Raw genomic sequence first — 12,206 nt, forward strand, 5'->3', positions numbered from 1 at the left:
TTGAAGAGTGTTTCCGGAGGGCGTGAGGCGAGGCGGGCCGAGCCGTGGCGGGGCGAGGCGGAGCAGAGCTTGGCGTCCCATGGTGATGTGGCCACAGGTTTGGGCGGTGGCGGCGGCGGCGGCGGCGGCGGCTAGAGCAGCGGCGCCCGTCAAAGTCTATTAAATGTTGAAGAAGAGCTGGGGTGAGTTGAGGGCACCGCCTCAGTTTTAAGTTGAAATTTGGGTCCAACACGGTTCACACGGGAAATATTTGCGGATTCAGTGGCGGCCCTCGAGCGCACCTGACTGAGGAACTAGGGTAACCGGAATGAGAGGGGTTTGGAGACCTACCAAATGCGGCCCGACCGACCGAACGGGAGAGCTTCCTTTCTGAATATTGTAGCACAGTTGGAGGGTTGGAGGTCCGGAGCCCTTAGCTGGAGAGTCAGTGCGTGCCGAGGCTGAAGTTATGATACCCATGGTCTCCAGCCTGGCTGGAGGGATTCGCAACGGTCCAAAATTTGAGGGAGTTTATAAATCATATTAAGAGTTTGAACTTCAACCTGGGGTCATTGGGAGCCACTGAAGATTTTGTTTTTATTTTATTTTATTTTTGAGCTATTCAATACTTTATTATAAAATAGGCTTTGTGTTTTTGCCCAACTGTGGGTTAAGGTAAGTGTTCTGAACACGTTTAAGGTATGTGAGGCTAAGCTATGATATTCAGTTAGGTGTATTAAATGCACTTTCAACTTAAGATATTTTCAATTTACGATGGTTTTATAGGGACATAACCCCATCGTTAAGTGGAAGAACATCTGTGTTTGTAAGTCCTGCTCATGCTGTTTAAGCTAGTAAGTAGTCTCCAAATTAATAGCCTGCAAAAAATTGTTTTGAAGCCTCAGAATTGTATTGGTTTGGCCAATGTGGCCAAGGCTAGTGACCTTTTCTTCCCTGTGCTTTTTAGTATCACAAAGCCAAAAGATGACTCATGTATATGATCAGGTTACAGTTATGGAGGCTGCAAGTCCAGGATCATGGTGCCAGCGTGGTAATGTTCTGGTGAGAGCTGTCTTCTGGGTTGCAGAGGGCCACCTTCTCATTGTATCTTTGCATAGTGGAAGAGATTTTGTTTTTAAAGGATGTTTTAGTTGTATTGTAAAAATGGATCTGGAGAGGCAAGATTGGGTGCCCGTTAGGAGGCTGCTATAATGTAGGTGAGAAATGAGGGTGGCCTGAGTTTAGGAGTTGGAGTGGAGAGAATGGAGAAGTATTAAAGCGTTTGAATTGTTGTGACCTAATTATTTGTTAGAATTTGTAGATTTCTGGCCCAGGCACCTGAGTTGAATGTGGTTCCAAGTACCGAAATAATGGAATACAGGAAGAGTAGGTTTGGAGGAAAGATAATACATACACATTAAAAAATATATATATATAATTCATATATATAAAATTCACCTTTTTAAAGTGTATGGTTCACTGGTTTGTAGTACATTCACAAGGTTGTATAACTGTCATTACTAATTCCAGAACATTTTCTAACCCCAAAGAGAAATCTTGTACCCAATAGCAGTCACTCCCCATTCCCCCTTACTCTATCCCCTGGTAATCACTAGTGTACTTTCTGTTTCTATGGCTTTGCCTATTTTGTATATTTCATATAAGTGGATTTGTACAATATGTGGCCTTTTCTGTGTATCTTTTAACTGTTTTTAAAGTTCATCCTTGTTATAACTTGAATGGATTAATTTCTTTTAATAGCTGAATAATATTCCCTTGTATGGTTACGCCACATTTTGTTTATCAGTTGATGGACTTCGAGGCTGTTTCCACTTTTTGGCCATTATAAATAATGCTGCTGTGAACATTCATGTACAAGTTTTGTATTTTTACTTCTCTTTGATATATACCTAGGAGTGTAAGTGCTGAGTTATACTACATTTAGTTCTGAGTGTTGAGTGTCAAATGCTGATAGAACTTCCAAGAGTTTTTTCTGTATGAAGGAGTTTAGGAGCTGTTACTTGGTTTTGGAAACCTAAGTTAGTTTGTAATATAGTTTCCAATTGGATCAGTTAAGTAGACAGCACAAGAGGTAGACTTGTGTCTCTAGTGATAGACAGCACAAAGGCATGGGCAGGGTGGGGTGTCTCATTTGTACTGGAGGAATTTTAATTTATACAAATGACTGAGTGACAACATGGAGAGGCCAGTGCCATTGAAAGAAGAATATTACATTTCCAGAGAGAAGAGGGCATGCCACACTACACGGAAGGTTTTGGTCAGGAGATAGTAGCAGGAGCAAGGGGAAGGCTTAGGTCAGAACCTTTGTTCCTTGAAAAAGGCAAGACAGGGCTCCTTAGGCCTTTTAGGACTAGCTAGTTTGAATAATTCTGGCAGGCTTTGGGCTATAGGAGTGGTTTCTAGTTGCCTGGTACCTGGCTGGCCCTAGCATGATTTAGGGCAGGGGCAATATTGGCTTGGTTTGTGAGAGTTAAAAGGAGTTGATTGCTTTGCATATGAAAGGTTGCTCCCAAGTAAGTTGATTACTGTTTTTAGGACTTAGCTAGCCCTGGGAAGGGTAGTATTTACCAGCAAGATTTTAAAGATGTCAGAACGTCATAAGATACAGAAAAATGTTTAAAAACTTGATTAATTTACAAGGACATAGCTGGGATGATGTGAAGGACAGTTGTAGATGTGGCACTTATTTTTCTTTAGTCAAATTGAACATGAAGGGCCCGAGTACAATTTAGGACTTAAATCTTTTAGAGGCCCAGAGAAGACCCACCACCCCTGCAATGTGGCCATACAGTATTATTCTTTTAAGCGAAAAGAGTTAGCTGAAGTATAGTTTAGAGAAGGGAGTGTTTCTTAAACCTTGGATTCTCAAATGAATTGCCTATGGAATATTTTAAACTGGAAATGCTTGGATACCACCCTTAGACCCGCTAAATAAAATTTGCTAAAAAAAATTTGAGCAGAGTTTCTAATCTATATCTTTTGAAAGTTTCACAGATGATTTTGCTGGCCTCTAGATTAGAGACTGATGGTCAGTACCTACTGAGCAAATCTTGTAGGCTAAGTATAAAAGAAATGCCAAAAACTGGGTGAGGGGTAATTGGGATTTAGAGTTAGAACGCGATTCCTCCCTTCAAGGAACAAAGTTCTGGGGCAGCTTTCTCTTTGGTCCAGGTTCGCTCCCCTTGACCTGGACCCTGTTGTGATTTATCTCCAGCAGAAGCTCTGATATTCACTTTCTTCTACTGGAACTAGGCAAAAGTTAACTAGTGTGACTAAACTAAGGGACAGTGTCTAGAAACAGTGTTATGAGGTCCATGTTATTTCAATGGAAATTGAAATTCAGTGCCCCTGCCAGCATTTGTGGTACAACTGCATTGCCAAAACACTTAAGCTAGGGATGTGAAGGAACGTTTAATTTATTAAAAGGTCAGGATTTTCCTAAGTTTGATAAACCTTCCAAGATTTATCAGAAAGAGAAAATGGATGTAGAAGTGCGTGGAAAAATTAAGACACAACGTATTCTGAGTAGAGGCTCTGTTTTCCAAGCCCATAGGAGTATATCATTTTGGGGTCCAGGGGAAACAGGCAAAGGTTGAGTATGCTAGGATTATCACTCCCTTACCCTCCTGGAATATTTCCTTTTTGGAAATGTTTGGATCTTCCATTGAGTTAATGTTTTAAGCAGTTCTGTACAAGAAGTGCAAGGCCCTTGTCCCAGGTCTGTGGTTTGGTTATAAATCACAAAACCAAACCTATCCAGCTCCCTCTCGTTTATCTTGGCAGGGATTGGGGAGAGGGCAGATTGAACAAGGGAAGAGTTGTCTGTCTTCCTAATGTTTTGGTCACGTAAACTTTTATTTACTGTTGTATAATCTTATTTCCTACATAGCCTAAATTGTTGAAATCAAGAGAGGAAATAACTTTCACATGTCAAAGTGTGCAGAAGTCATTCTAACTTATGCTACATTTCTCTCTGTCTACCACTGCTGCTTTTTGTGTCATATGGTTCTGTTAATTTTGTTAGATGAGTTTAAGGGGAGACTCCATGCAGATGTACTGGCCTCAACTGAAAAGCATTTTTCCCTAATAAAGTTGATGATGGCACTCATAATTTTGATGTTAAAATTGTCATTTTCTGCTTAAGATTGTAAAGATGGCAATACTCACCCAAGTGAGCTACAGATTGAGTGTAATCCTCATCAAAATCCCAATAGCTCCCCCCTTTTATTTTTGCAAAACTGAAAAAAAAAACCTGATCTTAAATTCATGTGGAATTGCAAGAGACCATAACTAGCCAAAAATAATCTTGAAAAAGAACAAAGTTGGAGTATGCACACTTCTGACTTCAAAACTTACTACAAAGCTACAGTAATCAAGACTGTGCTACTGGCATAAGACTAGACATATACGTCATGGAATAGAATTGAGAGTTCAGAAATAAACCCGTACATTCATGGGCAATTGATTTTTGACAAGAATGCCAAGACCATTTAATAGGGAAAGAATAATCTCTTGAATGCATGGTGCTAGGGTGACCTTGGATTTGATAATGAATTCTAGATTTGACACCAAAAGCACAGGAAAGCAACAAAAGATAAACAGGTTAATTGAACTCAATTTGAATTTAAAACTTTTGTGCGTCAAAGGATAATAAGAAAGGGAAAGACAGTCCACAGAATAAGAGAAAATATTTGAAAGTCATATGTCTGATAGCGGTCAAGTATGCACAGGATACAGAGAACTCTTACAATTCAACAAAAAGACAACCCAATAAGAAAATAGGCAAAGGACTTGAATAGACATTTCTCCAAAAAAGATACACAGATGGCTAACAAACACATAAAAAGATGCTCAACATCATTAGTCTTAGAAAAATGCAAATCAAAACTATAATGAGATACCATTTCAACCCACTAAAAACAACCATTAAAAATAACCAAAACCCTCCAGACCCCCAAAACAAAAGATAAGTGTTGGCAAGGATGTGGAGAAATTAGAACCCTCATACTTTGCTAGAGGTTCATAATAGTGTAGCTGCTGTGGAAAACAGTTTGGTGGTTCAACAAGTTAAACATAGAATTACCATATGACCCAGTAATTCTGTTCCTAGGTATTTGCCCAAAACAATTGAAAAACAGGTGTTTGAGCAAAAACTTATACTCCCGCTCAAAATAGCCCAAACGAAGAAGAAACTCAGTGGATGAATGGATAAACAAAATGTAGTACATGCAATGGAATACATGTTACAATATATGTTTGCTTATTTTTAATGGTTATACTAATGGGCCTTTTATTTTTAAAAGTTTGCTGGTTCCATTTACCGCCCCACTAAGTATTTCATTGGGTCAGCAGATTGGTTATAAATATAAGGAAAATTCATGAGTATGGCTTTCCTTTCAAAAAGTTCTCATTTCATACTTAATACATTATGTCACATTCATTTTGTCATATCATTTATCGCATCATTTAGTCACATTCGCATGATTGGGTAAAACCATTTTCTGAGATTTAAAAGCTCTGTATGGTTAGTAAAGGAACCTTTTAATTTTGAACTGGCCCCAAATAAACACTGAATTTTACTTCTAGGAAGAAAAGAACAGTTATGAGTTGTGTCCTAGGCACTTTTTTTGGCCTTTTACATCCATTATCTCCTTTAATCTTCGGAAAAGCCCTATGAGATAAATATTGTACTCATTTATAAGTGAAGAAGTTAGCTCAGGGTAAATAATTTGACATGGTCACAAAGCTAATAAAACAGCTTTTTTATTAGCAGAGCCAGGACTCAGCCTCGATCTATCTAAATACAAATTGATTGCCTCACCAAATTATCCTCTTTCCCCAGATCCCAGGGGATCTGAGGTTTACATTTTGGGCATTGGCAACTACTACATCTTTTCTTTAACCTTAATGGGAATTTCTAGTCCATTGACCACTTTGCTTTCTCTTCACATTCTTACGCAGCTTGGGGCCCATCATACCTGTAATATTCTTACCAGTACTCTACCTTAGTCCCCTTAGTTTAGTTTTGTCCATTAAGAAAAATTAATATACCTTTCAAATCTCTTAATCTACGTACTTCCTCTCAATCCCTTTATTTTCCTTATATCTGCTGAAGGACAATAGCAGGTTCATTTGTAGCATTTTCCACAGTTTGGATTTTGCTTATTACCATATTTGTAGTGTAGTATAGCAGTAGTATAGTTTGACATGTTCCTCTGTCCTCTGTAATTTCTGCAAGTTTATAGCTAGATCCAGAAGCTTTATTTAACTAGGATTTAATCCCTTTGTCAAAACTATAGATAGTGTTGTATTCATTTATCAGGAGGTATATAATGTCTGGTATTTGGTCTTTTTTTTTTAATATGATAGCAGCCATCAATGTTAAGTGCCTAGATCTATTTGCTGGAGATTGTGTGAAAGATATTCTAATTATAATTTTTTTCATACATTAGCTGGAATAATTTTATAAGGCCACACTTCCCCTTATACTGTTAAGTTACTGTGTATAGTTCATATAGGAAAAGCAGGATAAAGCTTTAATTCTTTCCTTTATCCAGTTTTCAAACTAATGAACTGGTTTTCTGTCATCCCCAGAAGGTGACCAGTTTTCTTTTCATTATCAACTCATGGATTTAAATTATTTGATGGTTTCCAATTCACTGAAGTTACTATCCTTATTGAAGCTCAGATTATCCCATCTTTGGTCAGTGAGAACCTCTTTAACTTGACTCTCAAGTCCTTTTGACATAGTCCTAATAATCATTGATAGCTTCCTTGATATCTGGTGTAGGGGAGGCACATCTTTATTACCTTTATCCTCTTAGGGTTCTTTTTGTCTGGGCCGAAGAATTAAATTGACATAAGACAGAGCAACAGGAGAAAAGCATACAAATTTATTTAATGCAAATTTATGTAACACAGGAGCCTTCACAGGGAATGAAGACCCAAAGAGATTATGAAACTTCTGTTATATTAGGTTGAACGGAGAGTGGCAATTGTGAGAAAATGACTAAACTATGGGGAAATAAAAGAAAGATAATTATTTTTAATAAGATCGGTTTATATAGAAATCTCTCAGTCTCAACTTCTCATTCTTTATAATAAGAATGTTACTTTCCTTGTATAGGAAGAACTTCTCTCATATGGGAATTTCATCTTTTGAAGAAAAGAAGAAAGATCAGAGTGATTTTTCTTGTACTTGATGTTTTCAAATGCTTTTATCGCATAATTGTCAGTATGCCTAATCTGCTTATTTTGGAGTGGAATGTTCTGAACTCTTTCACTGGTATGTCAAGATGTTTTGAACTCATTTTATACATTTCCTGTGCCCAGACTTGGAATCAGCTATTTCTTCAAGAAACCTTGGTTTCTTTTAGTGGGAAATGGTATTTCAAAACCACAATCTTGGTGCTAGGAATGCTCCTTGGTACCGAGTTGGCCATTGTTTATAGGCTTTTTCAGTGATCAGAGCTAGGAAGTTTCGTGTGTGTGTGTGTGTGTGTGTCTGAGTCTGTGTGTCTGTGTGTAAAATACCTTGTTAGTGCATACTATTTCTATTTAAGTTCAGAATTTTTACTTAATGACTTCTATGTGACATAGGTATCTCCTTTATTCCATATCAAGAATCCTGATTTTCAAGGACACAGGGAGGATAGAAAGAAAATATTCCACAATTACTCATTTGTTTTATCCCACGTTATACATTCAGCAGTCTATATAGAATGCTATCACAACTGATCATGATTATTGAAAGCCTTTTTAAGTTTTGCATATGCTATTTCTAGTCTCCTACTTTTTTACAATATACTTTATCTACATTGTCAAATCCTGTAGCCATCACATAATGTTTTCTCTTCCTTTTAACCATCATTTAGTCTTAGTTCTACAAGTTACTATATTTAACTCATCATCTGTTCTTTGTGTTAATATTTTCTAGTCACTCTAGCTCATTCTCTAGTACATTCTTCATTTAGAACTCATGAGAACAATATTCCCTGAGTTGTTGCGTGTTGGTAACATTCAGTGCCCTATGTACTTGAAGTTCCTCAGTTTTGCTAGATAGAACATCCTTGGATCACCTTTTTTTCCCTTGAGTATCGTAAATCTATGACTCCATTTTCTTCTGGCACAAAGTATCACTGTCAAAAAGTCTGATGAAAAGGAATTATTTAAAATATACATAGATAATTTTCTTTTCCTTTTGAATCATTTTGAGTTTTAAGCATTTATTCTAGTGTTGCAGAAATGTTGCAAAAATTCAGACTGGGGAGAAACCAAGCACCGCTTGAGAGTTGGCGAATGGAGGTTTATTATGCCAGCAGTCCCAGTAAGAACTAGCATTTTGAAGATCTGGGCCCCCGAGGTCAGATGCAACTTTGTTTTTACAGGGCTTATCCAGGCAGTACATTTGGCCAGTTGGCATGGGCCAATTGGTTAATTTGTCCTTAGGCAGTTAACAAAGCCTGGTAGTTGCTGTGGGTTACAGGCATTTACAAAGAGTTACAAAGCATGCGAGTTTCAGACAGGAACTTAGGCAGTACATCTGTTATCTAGACAGAACAAACAAAAATTGTGAGGTCACCCTGCCCTTGGGCCTTTGTGGCAAGAATATCTACAAAAGCAGAACAAAGAGCCTTTGAATGAAAATTCCTCTTCACTAGTTCTAGTTTTTGGTTTTCTTCTTCAGAAACTCTGTTATATGTATGTTGTATCTTCTTTGCCTATCTTCAACATTTTCACTTTCTCTCAGATTGTTTTTATCTTTCTTCATTTATTTTTGTTTTTTTGTTGAAGTTTTCCTTTTTTACCTGTTTTTCTTAGAGTAATATTTGTTTATTTACTCTCATATTCCTTCTACTTTAGCGTTTATTTCTGAAATGATTTTTTCTTTTATTTCTAATTTTTAAATTGTTAAATATTTGAATTTTTAAATTCTGAGTTATAATGTTCTTTCATGTCTCATATAATATTCTTAATGTTTTTAAGCTTGTTTTTAAATAGTACATTACAGTTTGGGGGGGGGTTGTTTGTTTTTTGAGTATGTCTTCCTGGCATGCTTTTATTGTTTGGAAGGATGTTATTCTGCTCTTCATTTTCTTTTTTCTTACAGTAACATTTCATGGTATTTCACCTAATGATAGTTTTCTATTGCTCATTTATTTTGGTGAATTTAGTTTTCCTCAACTGATAGAAGGAAGCTTGGTTCAGATAGCTTTAATGTCTTTTTAAGTTTCCTTTTCTATTGTGTTCATGTAGTGTAAAAAAATATGGTGATTTGCTTTCTGAGATTTCCTGACCGTTTACCTCTCCCATTTTTATATGGATCTTCTCTTTTCTTCATCTTTGTTGTCTATTTCCTGCTCAGTTTTTATTCCATTGCCAACAGTTTCTTTTCAGTGTAGGGGCCCTTCTTGGACAGAAGCTCTTGTGGATCGTTTGAGGTTTCATAGGGGCTAGACCACTCTAGGTCTTTCTGCTGGCCCCTCGTACATACTTACTATTGGGGTAGGCAGAATCCTTCCCAGTTTCAGTAGCTGTCTTCAAAATGGTTCACTGCTTTCAAGTGAATACAGTGGTTATTTCGGATTTTCATCTCGGGTCTGTCAAGATACCCTGTTTTTCTTCTTCATTCTCTCACATAGGCACTGATAACACACAAGTGTTATAGCTATATACCTACCTACATTGTCCACCTATACTGTAGGTGTACAAAATCTACCTGTGTTTTGGGGTCTTTTGGGGTCTTGCAGATATTTTGTTATCTAGTTTAGTTGTAAATGTTATTTCATGAACATTTGTTTTTGAAATCTAGTTGTTTTCTATGGGAAGATCCAGAATTTATACTGCCACTATAGCTATTGTCCCATGTATTGATCATTAAATACACTGCAAATTCAAGTTACATATATAATTTTTAAAAGAATGTTTTGTGATTATGTTCACTGAGTTTGGCCTGTAGCTTTTTATTTTGTGTTGTGAATAGTGTAGATTTTAGGATTATAATAACTATAGACTTGTTTTTATGGTTTTTTATCATTTCTGTACTCTGGATCAGTTTATATAATGTGAAAATAATCTGTTCCTTGAAAGTTTCTTAGAACTCTCTCACTAAAACCATCTCAGTTTGATGCCTCTTTTAGGATGGATCTTTACTTTTTTTTCTTTGCATTGTCTATATAGTAATTTGTCTATTTATCCTTTCTAACTCTTGAGGCATTTAGCATCCAACTCCAGCCAATAATCAGGCTCCCTCTCCATGTTCAGATTCTCTAATACTGCTCCCTCACCCTCCAGAGCAATGGTATTCAACCTTTTTGGCACCAGAGACCAGTGCTCTCATGAGAATCTAATGCCTGACGATCGAAGTGGAGCTGAGGTGGTATATTCTAGTGCTGGGGAGTGGCTGCAAATACAGATGAAGCTTCGCTCACTCGCCGACCACTCATCTCCTATGTGGCCTGGTTCCTAACAGGCCACAGACCAGTACTGGTCCGCGGCCTGGGGGTTGAGAACCCCTGCTCCCTAGTGAAATTTTGTTCTCTTTATGCAGTTCGCTCACAGGATTCTCATCATTACTTTGCTTTGCATTCACTGCATTTAAGTACTGTTTTTGCCTTTTTCCCCAATACATTTAGCTTTGACTCTATGCAATGGAAATGATTGCTCATTTTTTTAATGCTTTTATTTTCCTAACCACATGTCTTGTGAGAGAGTAGAACTTGTTCAGAACCTATCTAGTATCATCTATAGTTTGTTGTTTCATAAATACCTTGGGGTGATGATATGGTGTGATAGGAGGGAAACGTGACAGCAGGGGAGGAAACAGTTACCCAGGGACTTCTTATATTTAGGAGCTCTAGTGTTTACTGCCTATATATTTATAATTGTTATATCTTCCTGATGAAGTGACATTTTGATCATCATTTTATGTCCTTCTTTGTCTCTTGTAACAATTTTTTACTTACAGTCTATCCTGTCTGATATTAGTATGGCCACTGTACCTCTCTTATTTGCATGGAATATCTTTTTCTGTCATTTCACATTCTATTTATGATTTGAGGTCTGACTCGTTTCTTGTTGACAGCATATGTTTGGAATGTGTTTTGTTTTTTTTAATACATTTGGCCCATCTGTGCCTTTTGATTTGGGAAATTAATCCACTTAACATTTAACATAATTACTGATGACTTATTTTGCATTTTGTTATTTGTTCTCTGGATGTCTTAGAGCTTTTTACTTTCTTAATTCCTCTATTACTGCCTTCTTTTGTGTTTAATTGATTTTTGGTAATGATATTTTGATTCTTTTCTCACTTCTTTTTCGTGTACATTTTCTGTATATTCTTTGTGGCTACCTTGGAGATTACAAATAATATCTTAAAGTTTAACATTCTAAATGTATTGATATTAACTCAACTTTAATCGCATACAAAAATTATATTTCTGTCTAGCTCTGTCCCCCTCCCCACTTTGTTATTCATGTCATAAGTTAATACTTAAACACGGTGTACCCACTAACAGATTTATAATTATTTTTACACATTTGTCTTTTAAATCCTGTAGAATACGAGAAATGAAGTTACAAACCAAAATTACAATAATACTGGTGTTTAAATTTGTCTGCGTATTTACCTTTACCTTTAGCTATATTTTCATATGTGTGTGTGTGTATGTGCCTTTGAGTTGGCACTGACTCCCAGTGACTCTAGGAATGAGTGGTGTCCACAATGTCCTGTCCTCAGCATCCTTGTTCAGCTCCTAGAGACTCATGCCTGTGGCTTTTACAGAGTCAATCCATCTCATATTTGGTCTTCATCCTTTCCTTCTGCCTTCTATCTTCTATCTTCATATAGCTGCAAGTTACTATCTAGCATAATTTCAACCTGAAAGACTTCTTTTAGCATTTCTTTCAGGGAAGGTCTAGTGTAACAGTTTCTCAGTTTTTGTATATTTGTGACTGTCTTAATTTCGCCCTCATTTATGAAGGATAATTTTGCCAGATCTAGAATTCTCAGTTGTCAGGATTTTTTTTTTTTCTATCAGCACTTTAAATATATCATCACACAGCTCTGGCCTCCAAGGTTTCTGTTGAGAAATCAGCTGATAATCTTATTGAGGATCCCTTGTATATGATGAGTCACTTCTCACTTCTTGCTTCCAAGATTCTCTGTCTTTGCTGTTCAACAACTTGATTATATTTTGTGGGTC

General features: G+C 36.9%; 1 protein-coding gene across 13 annotated transcripts in view; it reads left to right on the forward strand.

Moving 5' to 3' along the window:
- The first annotated feature begins 108 nt into the window (after nucleotides 1-108).
- Nucleotides 109-12,206, forward strand: part of DNASE1 (deoxyribonuclease 1) — a 61,930-nt gene continuing 49,832 nt past the window's right edge. For all 13 annotated transcript variants that reach the window (XR_005657824.1, XR_005657825.1, XR_005657826.1 and 10 more), the window contains exon 1: nucleotides 109-182. The gene's annotated coding sequence lies outside the window, so the exon portion shown is untranslated. The remainder of the gene's footprint in view (nucleotides 183-12,206) is intronic.

The sequence above is a fragment of the Pteropus medius genome, unplaced genomic scaffold (genome assembly GCF_902729225.1).
Source record: "Pteropus medius unplaced genomic scaffold, Ma_sr-lr_union100, whole genome shotgun sequence".
NCBI classification, from domain to species: Eukaryota; Metazoa; Chordata; class Mammalia; order Chiroptera; family Pteropodidae; genus Pteropus; species Pteropus medius.